Source organism: Primulina tabacum, chromosome 1, assembly GCF_025594145.1.
Source record: "Primulina tabacum isolate GXHZ01 chromosome 1, ASM2559414v2, whole genome shotgun sequence".
NCBI lineage: Eukaryota > Viridiplantae > Streptophyta > Magnoliopsida > Lamiales > Gesneriaceae > Primulina > Primulina tabacum.
Window position 1 is genome coordinate 42,157,915 of NC_134550.1, and position 22,253 is coordinate 42,180,167.

The window sequence follows — 22,253 nt, forward strand, 5'->3', positions numbered from 1 at the left end:
TTCAATACATTTTGACAATTTCTTTGATTCGCAATCCGCTATCTGTAATACTCGACAAACACGTATTAACCAGACCTAATTACCTCAATTGGCTAAGAAATCTGAAAATTGTCTTGAATACGGAAAGGATAGCGTATACACTTACTGAGTCGCCCCCTGTTGAGGCTCCGACTAACTGCACTCCTGAGGAATTGCAGACTTACAAGGAATGGTGTGACCATGACTTGAAAGCCAAGTGTTATATGTAGGCTTCTATGAATGATGAGAAGTCGGTTCTTTATGTGGGTTCCTCATCTGGTACGAAGATTGATCCACGTGGGAAGGGAAAGAAGCGTTCTTTCCAACATCCCAAGAAGAACGTGCCCTTGAAGAGGCTAGCTCCGAGTCCCGTTGTGGCAGCCACACAAGTCAAGGCTGACAAGACTGTTGATATTTGTCATCACTGCAAGAAGCCTGGACATTGGAGGCGTAACTGCAGAGAATATCTTGCCCAGAAAGGTTCTTGAAATGGTATGTTCTACATTGGAGTAAACATTTTAATTAACTCTACTTCTTGGATATTTGATACCGGCTGTGGCTCACATCTCTGTAATGAGTTACAGAAGATGGGAAGAAGTAGGAGACTTAGAGAAGGTGAGACCTTCTTGAGGTTGGGCAATGGAGCAAAAGTTGCTGCCAAGGCCATGGGAAATGTTTACCTATTGTTGAACAATGATTTTAAGAGATGTTTTGTTTGTACATGATTTGGTGAAAAATATTGTTTCCTTTTCTATGCTTGATAAAGATGGATATTCTTGTTTATTTAGCAAATGTGTTTGCAATATTTACAAGAATGAATGTTTAATTGGTACTGGAGAACTTGAAAACGATCTCTACACCTTAAAATTGAAAGATATTCCACTAAACAATGTCCAATCAATAACAACAAAAAACAAGCGAAAACAAGATACTCTAAATTCGGCACAATTATGGAATGCTCGATTAGGACATATTTCCCTAAGAAGGATGAACAAGTTAGTGGGAGTGGGCATGTTTGATATGTTTGATATTAATGCTCTCATGACTTGTGAATCATGTCTGAAAGAAAGATGACCAAAATTCCCTTTAAGGGCCATGTGGAGCGATCCAAAGGGTTATTGGATTTGATCAATATCGATGTGTGCGGTCCGCTAAGCATCACCACTAAGCATGGACATGCCTACTTCATCACCTTTACCGATGACTTTTCGAGGTATGGGTATGTGTATTTGATGGAATACAAGTCTGAAGCCTTTGAAAGGTTCAAAGAATTCAGATGTGAAGTAGAGAAACAGTTGGGATGAAGAATCAAGACACTACGATCGGATCGAGGTGGTGAGTACTTGAGTGCCGAGTTCCAAGAGTATCTTAGAAAGAATGGAATTCTCTTGCAGTGGACTCCGCCCGTTACACCACATTTGAATGGTGTTTCGGAGCGTCGTAACCGGACTTTGATGGACATGGTTCGGTCTATGATGGGGTTCACGGAGTTGCCGCCATCCTTTTGGGATATGCGCTTGAGACAGCGGCATTGTTGTTGAACAATGTCCATACAAAGGCAGGTTATAAGACACCATATGAGATATGGATGGGTAAGCCACCCAAATATTCTTATCTTAGAATATGGAAGTGCCCTGATTATGTGAAGCAGGTAGTGGGAGATAAATTCGATAGTCGATCCATTTTATATTACTTTGTGGGATATCCAAAGAATTCGGTTGGATACTACTTCTATCATCCCCAAGAAACAAAAGTGTTTGTTTCTAGGAATGCAACCTTTTTGGAAAAGGAATTTCTATTGGATAGAAAAGGGGAGATGATAGAACTCGAAGAAGTTCGAGAGATATCCACAATTATAGAACCCACACCCAAAGAGCCATGAGAGGAGATACAAGCTCTTAGAAGATCCGAGAGAGTCTCGAGACCACCTATGAGATATCGTCTGCTTCTTGAAGAGGGCCATGATGAGCCTAACCATGGATGTGATCCAAGGATATTCAAAGAAGCGTTATCTGATGCCGATTCATCCAAGTGGCTTGAAGCGATGGAATCTGAGATGAATTCCATGCATTCAAACCAAGTGTGGAATCTCGTGGATCCACCTGAGGGAATTGTTCCCATAGGGTGTAAATGAATTTACAAGAGGAAACTTGGGTTGGATGGAAAGGTATTGACCTTCAAGGCGCGATTGGTGGCAAAAGGATATACTCAAAGACAAGGAGTTGACTTTGAGGAAACCTTTTCTCTAGTTGCAATGTTCAAGTCCATAAGGATATTGCTAGCCATAGCTGCATGGTATGACTATGAGATATGGCAGATGGATGTCAAGACAGCCTTTCTTAATGGGGATATTAAGGAAGAGATTTACATATCTCAACCCGAAGGGTTTACATCTGTCGGAAGTGAGCATATGGTATGGAAACTTCAGAGATCTATTTATGGTCAAAAGCAGGCATCTAGGAGTTGGAACCTTAGATTCGATAGTACAATCAAAGAGTTTGGTTTTACTAAGAATCCTGAGGAACCCTGTGTGTATAAGAAGGTCAGTGGGAGTGCTGTGACATTCCTGGTGATTTATGTTGATGACATTCTACTCATTGGGAATGATGTAGGAATGTTGCAATCAACCAAGATATGGTTAGCGAGTAAGTTCTCGATGCAGGACTTGGGTGAAGCATCTTTTGTATTGGAAATACAGATCTGTAGAAATAGATCAAGAAGATTGCTTGGTCTCACCCAGTCCACATACATTGATACCATCGTGAAGAGGTTCTCGATTCATAAGTCCAAGAGAGGACATCTACCAATGTGTCATGGCGTGTCCCTATCCAAGTCTATGTCTCCCAAGACCGATGCAGAGATAGAGGCGATGACACGCATTCTATATGCATCTGCGATTGGTAGCATCATGTATGGGATGATATCTACACGTCCTGACGTGGCTTTCGCACTAAGTGTAGTGAGTAGATATCAATCGAACCCTGGTCTTCCACATTGGAAAGCTGTGAAAGACATCCTCAAGTATTTGAGAAGGACCAATAAGTTGTTCTTGGTCTATGGGGGTGGAGAACTGAAATTGGAAGGCTATACCGACTCTAGCTTCCAAAGCGATATCGATGACTCGTAATCAACCTCTGGATTCATATTCATGCTCAATGGTGCTGCTGTCTCTTTGAAGAGTTCCAAGTAAGACAGTACAGCGGATTCCACCACTGAGGCCGAATACATTGCTGCATCAGATGCAGCAAAGGAGGCTGTTTGGATAAGGAATTTCGTCCAAGTGTTTGACGTCGTTCCTATGGAGTTGCTCCTATCCCGGTGTTCTGTGACAACACGGGAGCTATAGCTCAAGCAAAGGAGCCAAGGTCTCATCAGAAGTCCAAACATGTATTGAGAAAGTACCACATCCTCCGAAAGATTGTGGAAAGAGGAGAAGTCTCGATTGACAAAGTCGGCTCCGCAGATAATGTTGCTGATCCACTAACTAATCCTTTACCTGGACCATTATTCGAGAAGCATCAGCGAATCGATCGGTTTGAAGCATATGGGTAGTTGGCTCTAGTGCAAGTGAGAGATTGTTAAAGTAGGTGCACGTCGAGCCAAGTGTTGGCCGAGTGTTCACAATGAAACTCTATGCATAAACAGTCTTTATTTTAATAATATTTGAAATTATTGTTTTGGCACATCTTTATCTGTATACTCATGCTAGTTGCATAAATAAAGTCCTTGAATATACAAATAGTAGAAAGAATATGAGATGCTCATATGATGAATATCATGAAACTCATATTTGGAATACTGTATATTCTAAACAGTTCCTAGTCGATTCAGCCGCCACTAAGAAGGATATAGGCCGCTCGAGTTCGAGACTAGTATCTGTGATGTGAGTACCATGTTTCATTGGTAGGGGACATTGTGATGTCCGAGCATGCAGGTAGGTGCTCCTTGTAGAGTGCACTGAACAACCCTCCATAAAAGACTTTCCAAGTGGTTCTCACTTATCGAGTGGAAACGTCCTAGTTTATGGTTGTACACCATTAGTCCTTATGACCCGGGACAACATTGAGACTCTATGTGCTAGAATTACTGTGGGGACCCAGACGCTAATCATCTTCTTAATCATCTTTGGGATTTAATTATCAATTAAGATAAACAGGGCCTAAAAATTTTCTTTTTAAAATGTAAGTGCGGAACGTAATGGAATTTAACTAGTATACATCTCAGTATAAAAGTACAATAATGTACAACAATTAGTCAAACTAGTCTAAGGTTCAACTACTAAATTTCAAGTATTAAACCAAATCTACAATAAGTCCGGAATCACCACTCTAAACTCGTCTTCTCTCATCATCTTCTTGACCCCGATCCTGTCCCACCTGTTGTCATGCACACATACAAAACAAGACAACACCCGGATACTCCGGTGAGAATAAATCCCAGTATAAATAATGTATACATGCAGTTAACTGAATTAACATAAAAGCATGAATTATATCTTCACATGTAGCATAATCAAACAACATGAATCAATACCAGTCTGTAAATAAAACATGAATCGTAGTCTACGAAACATAAATCAATACGGATCTGTAAATCACATTCTAGTTTTAATACCTAAGACTCGACTCATCTCTCATTCTAATCTAGGGATCCCGGTGAAAAAGAACGTAACAAGTCTCCCACCTACTACTACCAGTCGCGGTGACGGTACGTTCTTATTTCTGTACTTTGGTCTAGTTGTATCGAATCATCTATAATAAGAACAATGTCTGTATCTTAAGCATATCGATACACCAAACGTCCAGTGCCTTGGCGTATCTACCAAGACTAAGCCTAGTCTGACAATGTGCAATGGGTCAGTGACTATACTGTCAAAATCTAACCCCTCTAGTCAGTGACTCTCACTCAATAGCTCTCTGCTTTCTACCTCTAATTCAATAGAATAAACATAATCATTAAGACACAAAGGTATAGAAACAATACCATACAAGTATGTGGTTAGGGAAACTCGAGTTAAATCTAACTCAAGTTGATCTCCCAATTAACATCAATTTATACCTTTCTCTTCTCGGTCTGAGGAAGACGAAGTCTTGTATTCCAATCTGTCCATACCGTAATCTGACAATGACGATCGCATAAATACAATATCAGTATATAACTCAGTTCAAAACCTGTTCTGATCAATACTCAAATCAAACACAATGTGATTAATGTAAATGACATAACAATACAATTCCTAATCTCAATATCGGTACACTTAAAATCAGTAATAACTCAACTCGGATATCAAATCTCAATCAATTCAACTCTGAAAATCATAACAATTGTATAACCAGTCTATTCTTTAATCTGACTTCAATTATACAGTATCTACTGTAGCAGAAACATCATATCTGATTCATATTCAATTCTGACAATATCATAATTTCAAATCATGTCTAAACGTAACAAAACTCACGTTCAGTTGTATCCTGCGTTGATAGGAACTCAGTACCGAAGTCGGATTCAAAATCAGACGGCCGGATTTTGCACAATCGCGATCCTAAGCTTCACGGACTCATTTCCTCAAAGTTTCCTTCGTTTTTTCCTTTTTCATTGCTTATGAAATGCTTGCATATATATATATATATATATATATATATATATACGTTACATGCATGAAGGCAAGTGGCGCACTTCTTCACATAACACGTCTCGCGCATATGCGCGACACAATCTGCGCATATGCGCGAGACCTACGGGTCTCGGCTTTTAACCACTCGCGCATATGTGCGCTTCATCTCGCGCATATGCGCCAAAGTTTCTGGACGGGTCGCGCATATGCGCGCCTTATCTCACGCATGTGCGCCGATGCTTCTGTAATCTTCGCGCATGTGCGCCGATACCTGTCGCGCATGTGCACGGGGACTCTCCTTGTACTTCATGTCAAATCTTCTTTCGGTTCTCTAGGTCTGATCCGTTCCGTTTATAATCATCTTAATTAATAAATAAATCATTTCAAATTAATCTCAGATTACAGTAATAAAATCTCGGGCCTTACATTTCTCTCCTCTTAGATCTGAGTTCGTCCTCGAACTCGTAAGTAATCAATTAAGATCTATCAAAAGAAATGTATAACGAGTTCAAATCAGAAACTCATCTTAATGAATCCATTCTGAAATCTCAATCTTATATTAGATTCTATCTCTCAAAATAGCTCTGACAAAATCAATCTCGCAATACTGGCTATATAACATCCGTATATACCAAACCACAGCTCATAACAAATCACTACCATCAGCTGTTATCAAATCTGTTTATCTCATTCAAGGATATATTAAATCTTCAGCCTCGAATACCAATCGTCACCATCCGACGTTGGCATATTAAGTCTGTCTGGTCTGAGCTATCTTCACTCTTTTCTGAATTAGCTACCTTTTCTTTGTAATATCTCTGACCGTATCAGACCCTATCTCATGTATCTCCGAGATATTATTCTTATATCAAAGAACTCTGCAGTACTCACTGTACAATGTGTCATCTGTAACTATCTCATTATCCATCTAGTAATCTGAATACAATAATTCACACAGCGATCATATGTCATATTAATCAGTGCTAACATCCAGCACTGCAGCTCCCTGGATACCTTCCAATATCTGGATAGTACCCTCTGACTATCTGTCAGTCGGTGGATAATATATAAGAAAATTTATGGTATATTCTGCCACAAGTACAAAATCAATCCAAATTCACAATCTGATATAATCTATTTCAACATTCTGGTCAATCTGACCATTTCTTTGACATCGATCTTTGTCCTCTGGTCATGTTTGTACGGTCTTTTGTACAAACTAATAGATATAGATTGAACAATCTGTCAATCACAATCATATCATATCATAATCTGGAAAGTATTGCAGTGGTCTCATTACGAAATTCATCGAAATATACTCCCTAGGTCTAGTCATAAATATACAAATTCTGTAATAAATCTTCTGATTTCTATTTTTCTGTCTTCATTTATTGACAATTCAGACATATCAGTACAATTCTGCCAACATTTCAGTATAATTCTATCATAACTGATTTAATCTGTCTATATCAAAACTGTCTGTTCGAATTATCATACACTTTCTGTTACCTGAACGACTACTGAATCCATTTCTTTGCGCTTCTGACCCTATCAGTCATTTCAAATTCGAACTATGCAGCACAAGAAATCAGTTAATAATATAAACTAAAGAAAAATACCTACCTGGTATTCGGTTCTGATTATCGATATCAAATTCGGTTGTACAATTCTGAAATATTTGACGTCACAAGATAATCATTCTTATACAGTAAAAATCACATATCTGTCACTCGAATCGATGTTCTGCTCTGATTATTGAAATTAAGTTCTGAACATTCGGGTTAAATCTCTGAACTGCCATAATTCTCGAATGCAGCTCTGATTCGGTTTAAATAATCTGTATATAATCTCAACGGTTCACAATGATCTGTATTAAATACTGCTGTAAAAATATAACAATACTCAGGCAGACACAAAACAACAATCGTATTAGATAATCTGCCAACAAAGATCAAAATAAATTTCTGACAATTCTGACATTTTTGAAATTTCTGATATTTCTGATCTTTCTGATATCGGTATCATTCGCAGTAACTGATCATGATCTCAACTGTGTCAAAATCAATCGGTATACTAACTTCAGATAGCGCATACTCTGAATTCAATCTGTTTCAAGCAGGATTCATATCTGAATAATATCTGTATGCAATATTCACAGTTCTCAGAGTATTCAATACAATCTTCAGATATTCGATTCAGTCAATTAGATGCTGCAAGTATATCAAAATATCATAAATACAACCCGCATGAAATCAACAGAATATCTCTAAACATACTGAAACATGCCATAGAGAAACACTAAATCAGATGTAACTCCTGGTCGGTACTCTTCTACTGATCCTTTAATTCTTTCACTTCATTCAGTGTCATTCTGTGCTGAATTCTAAAACGACAACCAATACCTTGTATCGATTCAATTCTGAAATTCATCTTTCTAATACAAGGCAAATCTGAAATATTATCTGGGCAAATATCAGCCAACTCTTACATCACTGGCAAATTTGCCAATGCTAGGCTCGATTTCAGTATATCTACTGAATACGTAAGGATACCATCTGCTCCTTTCTGTATCAATCGAGTCTTAGACAATACAGATATCAAAGGAATTCTAAATCTAGAATCCTTACCGTGAAATTTTACTCATCAGCCATATCTGGTCTGAATTTTATACTCTCCTGAAAGGAATCTATAATAGTTCTCTACTTGTTCAGCATATTAATATCAATAATGCGGTCAAATCAGAAAACACAAGTACATCATAATCTAACTCAATCTTATTCTCATCTTACTGTAGTATACGGTATTTCACAGAAATCTCCAATATCAATCTTTCTTTCTCAAAAATAAGGGAATCAATACTACAGTAAATATAGACCCAACAGGTACAACATATATCAATGCAGCTCAGTCAAAGATAATCGTACAAAATGCATTAGTATATATATCAATACATAAGCCACATAATCGTAAAAGATCAGTACCTGTTACTATATCATCAAGTGTGCCCTGGGTCTGTTCCTCGATCGCCACACCCAGATGGTCCAGATCCCTGAAATCTGCTGGAAACTCTCTGTGGACAGACTCTTGCAAAATGTCCAGACTGTCGACAGATATGGCAACTACCAGTCACTCCCTGGCATTGCTCCGTGGGATGTCTTCCTCAGCACATTCTGCAGTAAAACTCAGGTATAACTCGGGCTGGAACCACTGGAGCTAGATGAACCACTCAGTCTGCTACCTAACTTCTTGAATGGCTTCTTTCGAGCTTTCAGCAAATCTTGCTTTCCACTCGTGCTGCCGCGATCAAATCGGAGAGGGGATTGCTGTATCTGGGGTTGCATCGCACACACCCTTTTTAGTTGTCTAATCAGACTCGCCTCCGCTCTCTTCACTCTACTCATGGCATCAACAAAATGGTAAGGTCGCTGCATATTCATCAATGCAACTATCTCCGAGTTCAATCCTCTGATGAACTGATCTGCTACAGCTTCATCATTCCAAATTACATGAGGAGCAAAACGCAGTAGAGTAGAGAATTTAGCAACATATCCTTCAATATTCAATTGACCTTGTCTCAAATTCTCAAACTATGCTTTCTTGTCCTCCTGGTACAAAACTGAGAAAAATCTTCGATAAAATTCAGTTCTGAATATTTCCCACGAAATCACTGTACCTCTCTGTTCTAGCATTTTTTACTTGTAATTCACCAACTCCTGGCAGTCTCTCGTAACTGGTGGAATATCAGTTTAATTCTCTGCTCATCTGAATAATCAAGTAAATCAAACAGTATTTCTATGTCATCAAACCAGTTCTCACAATCTTCAGACGTCTCGATACCACTCATAATCGGCGGCTGAAATAACTGAAACTCTTCCAACTGTATTTCATCTGAGTTTCTGATACATCTATCTGTTCAGTCAAAGTACTACCCCTTTTTGGAATTCTCCGTGGAGGTATATCTGCTTATCAGAACATTAGTACTCAAATACTACAAATTTGTTCCAATCTTTCTCTGATCATCTTACTGCTGATCAAGAATCAAATCTGATTCATACTCAATAATACATATTACCAATTCAAATCAGATAATTAGATAACATGTATTTTAAAGCAGTAAAGCATAATGTCATGCTAGCACACACAATGTAAGTCAACATTAAAATAAATCTCATGCTAGCAATCACATGCAAGGAAAGAAAACTCAATCTACCCCGCTCATTCTCTTCTATCTCAGTCTAAAGGATCTATCACTCTGATACCAACTATTGTGGGGACCCGGACGCTAATCATCTTCTTAATCATCTTTGGGATTTAATTATCAATTAAGATAAACAGGGTCTAAAATTTTTCTTTTTAAAATGTAAGTGCGGAACGTGATGGAATTTAACTAGTATACATCTCAGTATAAAAGTACAATAATGTACAACAATTAGTCAAACTAGTCTAAGGTTCAACTACTAAATTTCAAGTATTAAACCAAATCTACAATAACTCCGGAATCACCACTCTAAACTCGTCTTCTCTCATCATCTTCTTGACCCCGATCTTGTACCACCTGTTTTCATGCACACATACAAAACAAGACAACACCTGGATACTCCGGTGAGAACAAATCCCAGTATAAATAATGTATACATGCAGTTAACTGAATTAACATAAAAGCATGAATTATATCTTATCACATGTAGCATAATCAAACAACATGTATAAATACCAGTCTGTAAATAAAACATGAATCGTAGTCTACGAAACATAAATCAATACAGATCTGTAAATCAAATTCTAGTCTCAATAACTAAGACTCGACTCATCTCTCATTCTAATCTAGGGATCCCGGTGAATAAGAACGTAACAAGTCTCCCACCTACTACTACCAGTCGCGGTGGCGGTACGTTCTTATTTTGGACTTTGGTCTAGCTGTATCGAATAATCTACAATAAGAACAATTTCTGTATCTTAAGCATATCGATACACCAACTGTCCAGTGCCTTGGCGTATCTACCAAGATTAAGCTTAGTCTGACAATGTGCAATGGGTCAGTGACTATACTGTCAAAATCTAACCCCTCTGTCAGTGACTCTCACTCAATAGCTCTCTGCTTTCTACCTCTAATTCAATAGAATAAACATAATCATTAATACACAAAGGTATAGAAACAATACCATACAAGTATGTGGTTTAGGGAAACTCGAGTTAAATCTAACTCAAGTCGATCTCCCAATTAACATCAATTTATACCTTTCTCTTCTCGGTATGAGGAAGACGAAGTCTTGTATTCCAATCTGTCCATACCGAATCTGACAATGACGATCGCATAAATACAATATCAGTATATAACTCAGTTCAAAACCTGTTCTGATCAATACTCAAATCAAACACAATGTGATTAATGTCAATGACATAACAATACAATTCCTAATCTCAATATCGGTACACTTAAAATCAGTAATAACTCAACTCGGATATCAAATCTCAATCAATTCAACTCTGAAAATCATAACAATTGTATAACCAGTCTATTCTTTAATATGACTTAAATTATACAATATCTACTGTAGCAGAAACATCATATCTGATTCATATTCAATTCTGACAATATCATAATTTCAAATCATGTCTAAACGTAACAAAACTCACGTTCAATTGTAGCCTGCGTTGATAGGAACTTAGTACCGAAGTCGGATTCAAAATCAGACGGCCGGATTTTGCACAATCGCGATCCTAAGCTTCACGGACTCATTTCCCCAAAGTTTCCTTCGTTTTTTCCTTTTTCATTGCTTATGAAATGCTTGCATATATATATATATACGTTACATGCATTAAGGCAAGTGGCGCACTTCTTCACATAACACGTCTCGCGCATATGCGCGACACAATCCGCGCATATGCGCGATACCTACGGGTCTCGGCTTTTAACCACTCGCGCATATGCGCGCTTCATCTCGCGCATATGCGCCAAAGTTTCTGGACGGGTCGCGCATATGCGCGCCTTATCTCACGCATGTGCGCCGATGCTTCTGTAATCTTCGCGCATGTGCGCCGATACCTGTCGCGCATGTGCGCCGATATCTGTCGCGCATGTGCGCGGGGACTCTCCTTGTACTTCATGTCAAATCTTCTTTCGGTTCTCCCGTCTGATCCGTTCCGTTTATAATCATCTTAATTAATAAATAAATCATTTCAAATTAATCTCAGATTAGAGTAATAAAATCTCGGGCCTTACAATTACCCTTTGACTTGTTTACCACTCTCATGGGGTCATCAGGTGGCAAGGTTGGGTGTTCTGTCGAAACATATAGGAGTCGATGCATTGTAGTCGGGAATTCACCGCTTACATTCGGGTATTTATATCCGATGTGTATGTAGTATGAAATCTTTGATCAGAGTATGGTGGTAATTATGAAATGGGTTTCATAGATTATACCATCGATGAAACTACGACATGACACATAGTATCAATTCATTTACAACTCTCGATATACCAATGGTTTTCGAATCGGTCGGGATATATGAATTGAAGGGACCGTACTGTACGCTAACCATAATTGAATGGTTCTTGCAGGCACTATCATTTGATACCTAGGGAATCATGTAAGCGATGCTGCTAGGCGTTTAACATGATTGATTGGGTAGTATCAGACTTGAGTTCTGACGTTCTTGTTATCAAGGAGTTGATAAGTAAGAATGGAGCAATTGGGGTATGCTCATATAAGGACATGTTTAGTCCGAATCACATTGAGATGTGAACACACGGCTAGTTGTATCAATGAACCATTGAGGGTCACACAAGTACTAGCTTTCTAGATCCCGTTGAGAAGTAAAACTAGTTCAATGTGTTGAACGGCTTATAAAGGAGTTTATAAGCGTAAATAAAATAGAAGTATGACTTCTATGAAGTAGAATGTAACTTTTATTTGAGGAAGTGTTCCAAAATTAAAAGTTGGCCAAACAAATAATATATTTGAAAATTGTGAATTTCCAAAACATTATTATGGACTAAATTAGATTAATTCAAGTGTTGAATTAATTAAACACTAGTGAACCTAGTAAAGTCCAAATAATAAAATAATTCAAGTGTTGGATTAATTAAATAGAATTGGGCCTTGTAGAGCCCAATTGAAATAATTATTTATACTAATGGGCTTGAGTAAATTCAAGTAATATTTAAATGGTCTCAAATACTGTTTGGGACATTTAAATAAAAGTCCATGGGCCTTGTAATTGTTATAAGCCCACTTACATTGCATGCTTGGGATGTGAAGAGTTGAGGATTACTTTTTCATTAAAAAATTGCATGGCATGCTCATGCACCTTTATCATTTTTTCAAGGACCAAGAAAACTCTCCTCCTTCTCTCCTCCTCTCAACATGGCCGAAATTCCCTAGTTTTTTCTCTCTATTTTTCCTTTCTTTAATTGTTGAGGAATTGATATAATTCTCATTGAAAAATCCTCTTATTTTTCTAGTGCAAAATAAGAGGGGTTCTAGCTAATTGGTGGTGGGCCTAATTTTGGAGCAAGGAGAGCTTGAAGATTGTCTTGTCATCAAGAGCTTAGTTGTATATCAACTAAGTTGGAGCCAACATCAATCTTTTAAGATTGCTAGGTATATTTTCTTAAAACACCCTATGTATGACATATTTCGTGTTTTTGTATTTGCTACACTCTATAGTTGAGGTGTTCGGTTTTGTTAAAAAAAAACAATTTTTTTAAAACTTCCGTTGTGTATTCGGGCACCTTAATCGATCCCCTTTCAAGTGGTATCAGAGCTAAGGATACTATTTTGTGTAGCTTATACAAAATATTATATTGAGGTCGATTTCTAACCGCATGAGATGATTTGTTGCAACGAATTCAAGGCCGAATTGGGGGGAGTTTTGGGCAGCAACTTGCTGCCCATTTCGGGCAGCTTGGGCTGCCTGAGGGTCTGCCCGAAACGGGCAGCAAGGGCAGTCCAAGGGGCTGCCCAAACAGCCCCACGATTTTAAATAAAAAATAAAAAATTTTTGTTGGCCGGAATCCGGCGACGGCGATGACAACTAGGGTTTCGAAAAGTGTTTTGAAATATCAAAGTGTCATGGGCCTTGAGTTGTTGGGCCATTAGATGGCTAACATATTTGTGAATTTTAAATGGGCTAAAATATTTTTTGATGAAAAATGTGTTTTTCGGCCCTTAAGTTTAAAATTACAAAATTTGCAAATATTTTCTCATGAAATAAATAATTGAAGTTGAACTTTAGTTATTTATAGTAAATGGTGATTTAAAAGAAATTCGGTTATAAATAAATTAATTAGAAAGTAGACAAAGGAGTTTGTATACTTTGTTAATTTAGTTTATAATCGTGGCGGTTATTGATTGGATCAAGATATATAATATTGGATCAATTAATTATTGTGATAATTAATTGATGGTGTATGATATGTGATATTATGCATGAAGGATGATCAAAAGCCCAAGCCCAATTTGCTAGGTGTATGCTAGGATATTTTGTGTTGAATGATTGTAATAATTATCAATTTATAAAGTGGGCTTGGTTTATGGCCCGTTCCCACCCCCATGAGATGTATCCCTATTTGCCATGGATATTTATTTGTAAATATTAGTATAGTGGATGATCAAGATTGGAAGATGGTGGCCTTGATGAATATGAAGATCGAAGACATGTAAATATTGGAAGCATATGTAATAGTTGCATTTGCATCCCATGCATTTCCCTAGGATTGGACCTAGGCCCGTGTTTAGCTCAAATGGGCCATTAGTTTTGGGGCGATTGATCATCCTTGTTTTGTTTACTGTTTATAATATATGCATGATATGTTATAAATAATGAGTATGTGTGTTATTATTATGATAATAACAAAGTTGCATGAATCCGGCAAACATACGATCAAACATGGCGAGCTTTTAAACAAAATTAATGATGAGACCTTTCAAAATTAAAAACCCTCATTTTGAATAAGATTCAAAATTAATATCAAGCCCGAAAAGGGGAATTATAAATTTGTTTATAATTTCCATGTCTTCCATCGATAATAGGTGCATGATGAACGCTACCCGTGCTCGGGGCTCGGCTCATATTATTGGGGGGGCCCTGGGTGCCGGAAAGCTGTGACATCCATTGACATGGTGATGTGAACTACGTGGAACTCCCATGAATTCGGCTCATATTATTGGGAGAACTCATGGCGACCGTCCATTAAGGTTCAACATCGATGGGTAAGGCTTGGCACGTGAAGATGAACGACGTCATATTATTGGGTCCTAATCAAACGTGAGACAAAATTTTACGTCGAGGGTTGCATGGTGATGCAATGTGATTGGCTGATATTATTCGGGATCATAATTCGCTAATTGGACCTTATGTACCTACTGAGGAAAGGAGTTTCCCGTTTTCACTAGAGGGTAGTGAAAGATGTCAAAACAAAGGGATTAAACATTTATAAAGTAAAAGTCCATACTTTATATCTTACTAAATTTTAAAATAGTCATTAACAATTATATGTTTAATTTTCAATACTTTTTGACAATGTCTTTGATTCGCAATCCGCTATCTATAATACTCGACAAACACGTATTAACCAGACCTAATTACCTCAATTGGCTAAGAAATCTGAAAATTGTCTTGAATTCGGAAAGGATAGCGTATACACTTACTGAGTCGCCCCCTGTTGAGGCTCCGACTAACTGCACTCCTGAGGAATTGCAGACTTACAAGGAATGGTGTGACCATGACTTGAAAGCCAAGTGTTATATGTAGGCTTCTATGAATGATGAGAAGTCGGTTCTTTATGTGGGTTCCTCATCTGGTACGAAGATTGATCCACGTGGGAAGGGAAAGAAGTGTTCTTTCCAACGTCCCAAGAAGAACGTGCCCTTGAAGAGGCTAGCTCCGAGTCCCGTTGTGGCAGCCACACAAGTCAAGGCTGACAAGACTGTTGATATTTGTCATCACTGCAAGAAGCCTGGGCATTGGAGGCGTAACTGCAGAGAATATCTTGCCCAGAAAGGTTCTGGAAATGGTATGTTCTACATTGGAGTAAACATTTTAATTAACTCTACTTTTTGGGTATTTGATACCGGCTATAGGCTCACATCTCTGTAATGAGTTACAGAGGATGGGAAGAAGTAGGAAACTTAGAGAAGGTGAGACCTTCTTGAAGTTTGGCAATGGAGCAAAAGTTGCTGCCAAGGCCGTGGGAAATGTTTACCTATTGTTGAACAATGATTTTAAGAGATGTTTTGTTTGTACATGATTTGATGAAAAACATTGTTTCCTTTTCTATGCATTATAAAGATGGATATTCTTGTTTATTTAGCAAAGGTGTTTGCATTATTTACAAGAATGAATGTTTAATTGGTACTGGAGAACTTGAAAACGATCTCTACACCTTAAAATTGAAAGATATTCCACTAAACAATGTTCAAGAAATAACAACAAAAAACAAGCGAAACCAGATACTCTAAATTCGGCACAATTATGGCATGCTCGATTAGGACATATTTCCCTAAGAAGGATGAACAAGTTAGTGGGAGTGGGCATGTTTGATATGTTTGATATTAATGCTCTCATGACTTGTGAATCATGTCTGAAAGGAAAGATGATCAAAATTCCCTTTAAGGGCCATGTGAAGCGATCCAAAGGGTTATTGGATTTGATCAATATCGATGTGTGCGGTCCGCTTAGTGCTACTACTTAAATAATAATTCACCCAAGTGTAGGTTGTCTGCAAGTAATATAATTCGTAAGTACGAGATCGATCCACAGAGAGGTTATTTTGAGTTTAAATTTATTAATTTATAGATTACCAAATGCAAGAATTAAGTTTACAAATTATAAACTTTGTCAAGGCTTGAGGAATTTATTCTTGATTTATGTAATATGTTTAACTAAAAGTAAAACAAAAGAAACCACCATAAATAATGGTTTAAAAAAATTAAACACACACATAATATAATATAGTTCCCACTATAGAAAATACTGAATTAACCGATATTTTATATATGGTACCTATGATTATAATTATGACTATATTAATAAATAATTGCATAAAGTAAATGTTAAATTAAATCATTATATTTCATTTAGAACAACCGGCAGAGCCACGCTATTGCCTAAATGAAATATATTGATTTAATAAGTTAGTTGCGGTAAAGTAAAAGTTAGTTGTGATAAAGTAAATGTTAGTTGCGATAAAGTAAAAGTTAGTTGCGATAAAGTAAATGTTTGATTGTTAGATGTTAGTATTAAATCATAATATTTCATTTAGAACAACCGGCAGAGCCACGCTATCGTCTAAATGAAATATTATGATATTATTATATAAATATATATATATATAATAATAAGTGATGAAATATTTATTGTATCAAAATTAAACAACAAATCAAGATAACCACTTTAATGGTATCAAGCATTTGATGTAAATTGATAACAACAAATAATTCATTTTTATACATACATTAAAAATAAGTTAGCTAAATGAAAAGAAATAAAGAAAGAATATACAAAATATAAACAATCTTACTTTACCAAGAATGCATCCTCTTCACCTTGACATAATAGATTTAGCTTGCCATAAGCTTACTTTTGATTAACACTAAAATATCACTCATAGTTGAGAAAATGAAAGAAAATATATTGGAACTTAGAACTTTGATACACACTCACACTATATTTTACAATGAGATAGAATGATTCTCAAGCTAGCACAAGGCCTCTATTTATAGGTTAAATGAGAGAAATGGTCAAAATTTTTATTAATGCCATGTAGTTGCAATAGTATTCTTTGTCTCCTTCAAATTCAATTCCATGTCCCTTCTTTCAATGCTTTGTTCCACGACTTTAATCACCGAATTTGAGTCTGCTCAAAATGGTAAACATGTGGGGAATTGTCTGTAGATGAATTTGGCCACTTGGTTCACCTCATTTGGTTAAATATTGAAATAGTTATGATATTTTTACTATATGCTGGTCATAGTAAAAGTAAATTTGTTCTCCTTTTGATATTTGCACAATTTGATCATCTTAAGGAACTTTTTAGGCAATCATGTCTTCTGCAAAGTTGTAAATAATTTCTCAAGGATTCAAACATGTTTGAGTCACCTCCATTTGAATTTCCTAGCTTGAGTTATCATTATTCTACCAACACGTAGAAAATCTGAAAATAAAACATATTTAGTAAGACAATTAAATATAAACAAACAATACTAAAATAACATAATTTTATAATTTTAATGAAACTTAAAATTTAAAATACAGGTTTTAACATATAATAAATTATTAATTTTAAATTTCATCACACCCCCACACTATCTTATTACTAGTCCCTTAGTAATAAAATTTATCGGAAAATCACAACCTAGATTCTTTATTCTTTTATATATTCAAATACAAACATATTCATTAAAAACAAAATCATATACCGATTTATATATATATATTTTCGTTTAATATAATAATATATAATTAGATGTGTTTTTATTATTATTTTTATTTTCACATAATATATAAAGTAACAATATATATATATATATAATTTTTTTTTAATTTCTAAATTTTTTATAATAATATAGTCAAAAAGATAATTCACACCACCATCATAACATGTATAATATCAGAAATATTATTGTAAAAGCCTCAACTCCATATATTCTTTCAGGTCAAAATGTTTAAGGAATAGCTAGTTTTCACTCATGGAGTTGGAATGAATATTAACTCTCATTGAAAAAAGCTAAGTATTAAATCAGACAATTAATTAAACTAATATTGAAAACAAAATAGGAAAATTTACAAAGAATAAAATCCCTTTTTTTTTAGATAACGTGACTGCAAAATTTTACAATAACATAAAATTTTTTTATCCAAACATTCTACCATAAATATATATATATATATATATTTATGTATATAAACATTTATATAACGGATACATCCGACTACCTTTGAAACTTATCTAGCACAAACAAATCTTTTTGTTTGTTTGTTTTTTTTTAACACAATATTGATGTTTTAGAACGCATTGATAGTACATCAATCAAATCTAAAAAATTACAATGAATAAAGTATTTTGCAGTCCGTTATATATTTACTTTTTTTTTTATCTTTTTTCAATAAATATTTTTTTTAGGAGAGTTATATTCTTGTAATTAACCATGTTTTAATAATCAATAAAAGTTTATTAATTGTTTTCTCATTTCTCACTACTCACTCACAAAAGATGTGTGAGTATATATTATACTTTTACAAAAGAATTCTTTCAATTATACATGTTAGCAACCATACAAACCATATCTTTTAACTATATTCTCATAAAAATTTTAGAAATTATTATATTTGAAAACACATACAATATATATATATATATATGAACATATCTATTATATATTTTATATTAATTGATCAAAATATATATATAAATTGGTACATATGAAAAACTAATTTTTCTTTTAGTCTGTATTTTGAATATAATGAATATTAAAATCTAGTGTATTGTGATTTTCCAATAATTATTAACTAATGCGTCTCAGGTGCATTTTACTGACACCTTATTCGACATTGAACTAAAAATTATTATTATTATTACTATATATAAGTATATATTTTAATTTTTTATATAAAAAAAACTAAGAGGAGAGGAGAAATTATTCATACCTTAAAGAAAAACATTAAAACATACCGTTGAATCACAAGTTTAGCATTACATGAATTTTCTTTTCTTACTCTTGTATGTTGGCCAATTAAGTTGAGATAAGGATGGATCTGGTTCATGACTAAATCCTTGCAGTAAATCAATAAGTTCACATTCACATGTAGCAGAAACTAACATCCTTCGCGAATCTAATGAAATAAGACCCTGTTCCACAACATCATCAAGAAACGATAACAGTTTATCATAATAATTGTTAACATTTAACAAACCAATTGGCTTATTGTGGATATTTAATTGTGCCCAACAAACAGTATGAAATATTTCTTCCAAAGTACCGAAACCTCCTGGCAAAGCAATGAAAGCATCTGAATGTTCAATCATTTGAGTGATTCGTTCATATATGTTGTCCACTTTCATTTCTTCTCCTATTGTTGGTCCTGTAAGATTGGCTAAGGTAATCGGAATAATGCCTAAAACTTCACTTCCACCTGCATGCGCAGCTTTTGCAACTTTTCCCATGAGGCCAACTTCACCACCACCATATACCAGATGAATCTTTTTTTTAGCAAGTGTTATTCCAAGATTTTCTGCTACTTCTTCATAAATTAAATCGTTTCCTGCACTAGATCCACAAAATACACAAATATTTTTGATTTTACTTACCGTGGACGTTGACATGCTGAGAAATATGTTTTCTGTAATTGTTAGATCACAGCATATGAATTTATAAGCGTAACATGCCAAAAGTCAATATTTGAACAGGAAATTATTATTATTAAAAGAAAATAAAAATGACAAAATTAAAACAAATATATACAGCGTAGTTGCGATTGTGGCTCACATCTTCCTCTGATTTTACGTTCAGTAACGGCTTCAACGCCTTCTATGAGTCGAGGATATGCTTCCCATCCAATTTTTTATAAATTGGCAAATATGGTCTTTTAACGTCAGATTCCCAAGACGAAATTGTGTGTATATATTTACTTATCTAAATAGATATGCGTTACTACAGTAGGATCTTTGTAAGGCTGATTCCACCGTCCATATTGATATTCCTCCTGTTGAAATTGCTACCATAGTTTAAGAAGTTCATTTTGCACGTACCCACTAGAATGCGTATCAAGAACCTCTAGAAAATTATCCAAAGGCTCTTTACTCAGACCATTCTTAATGAATAAAATTTTATCTTCACTATTCATTGATGTCATTCCAACATTTTTGCATTTTCCTTTACAAGTTCACCTTGCACATTTATGACATCCGTCTATACGTTTAGCTCTTCGCTTTTTGGCATATGTGCTTTTACCAAATCCTGGCATATGTCTTATTATTAATTCACTTGCTTTCCCAACCAATCGGACTTTTGCTTCAATTATCAAACGGACATCATTCGGTATGCCATATGACATCATCAACCTTAGCCGCTCACATCTAGCTTTATAAATTTTTTTCAACGCATTATCAGGTAAACAAGAAAAATATTTACGAAGATTCATAATACACGCATCCATATTATTATTATATATATTTCAATTATTTTGGGAAAACTGAAGAAACCGACTTAAACAGTCACGGAGTACCGTTATCCGCCACTTAACCGGGAAATGAACTAGAATCTGCAAAACAAAATGAAAATATCAAACAACTATTGTGGATCATATAAAGGCATAAACTCATTATTAAGAATTTCATTTTCTATAAAAGGCTTAAGTCTTTGCCCATTGACTTTAAACACGTCATTATTTTTAGGATTTTCAATATCAACAGCACCATGAGGATAAACAAATTTGACTATAAATGGTCCTGACCACCTCGATCTTAGTTTATCTGAAAATAAATTCAAACGAGAATTATAAAGCAAAACTTTTTGTCCAATTTCAAATGACTTTCTCATAATATTTTTATCATGAAAGGCTTTAGTTTTATCTTTATAAATCTTTGAATTTTCATATGCATCATTTCTTAATTCTTCAAGTTCATTTATTTGCAATTTTCTTAATTTAGATGCATCATCTAAATTAATATTAAATGCTTTAATTGCCCAATAAGCTTTATGTTCAAGTTCAACCGGTAAATGACAATGCTTACCAAAAACTAACCTATATGGTGACATCCCTAATGATGTTTTAAATGCAGTTCTATATGCCCATAATGCATCAGTTAATCTTAAAGACCAATCTTTTCGATTTGAATTAACTGTTTTTTCTAAAATTTGTTTTATATCTCTATTTGCAAGTTCAACTTGACCATTACTTTGAGGATGATATGGGGTAGAAACTTTATGTGTAATGCCATATTTTCTTAACAAAGAGGAAAATGATTTATTTATAAAATGACTTCCCTCATCACTAATTATTGCTCTAGGTATTCCAAATCGGCTAAAAATATTTTCTTTTAAAAATTTTATAACAACTTTATGATCATTAGTTCTACATGCAATTGTTTCAATCCATTTTGAAACATAATCAACAGCGACTAAAATGTACTTATATCCAAAAGATAATGGAAATGGACCCATAAAATCTATCCTCAAACTATCAAATTTTTCAATAATTATGATTGGATTTAAAGGCATCATGTTTCGTTTTGAAATTGATCCCATCTTCTGACAGTTTTCACAAGATTTGCAAAATAAATGCGTATCTTTGAATAAAGACGGGCAATAAAATCCACATTGTAAGATTTTTGTAGCTGTTTTATTGGATGAAAAATGACCTCCACTTGCTTCAGAATGACAAAATTTAATAACATTACTTACTTCATTGTCGGGTACGCATCGTCGAAAAATTTGGTCAGGACAATACTTAAATAAGTAAGGATCATCCCAATAAAATTTTTTAACTTCTATCAAGAATTTATTCTTATCCTGTGAATTCCAATGAGAAGACATTTTATTTGTCACAAGAAAATTTACAATGTTAGCAAACCAGGGCATAATAGTAGCATAAAACAACTGATCATCTGGAAAATTTT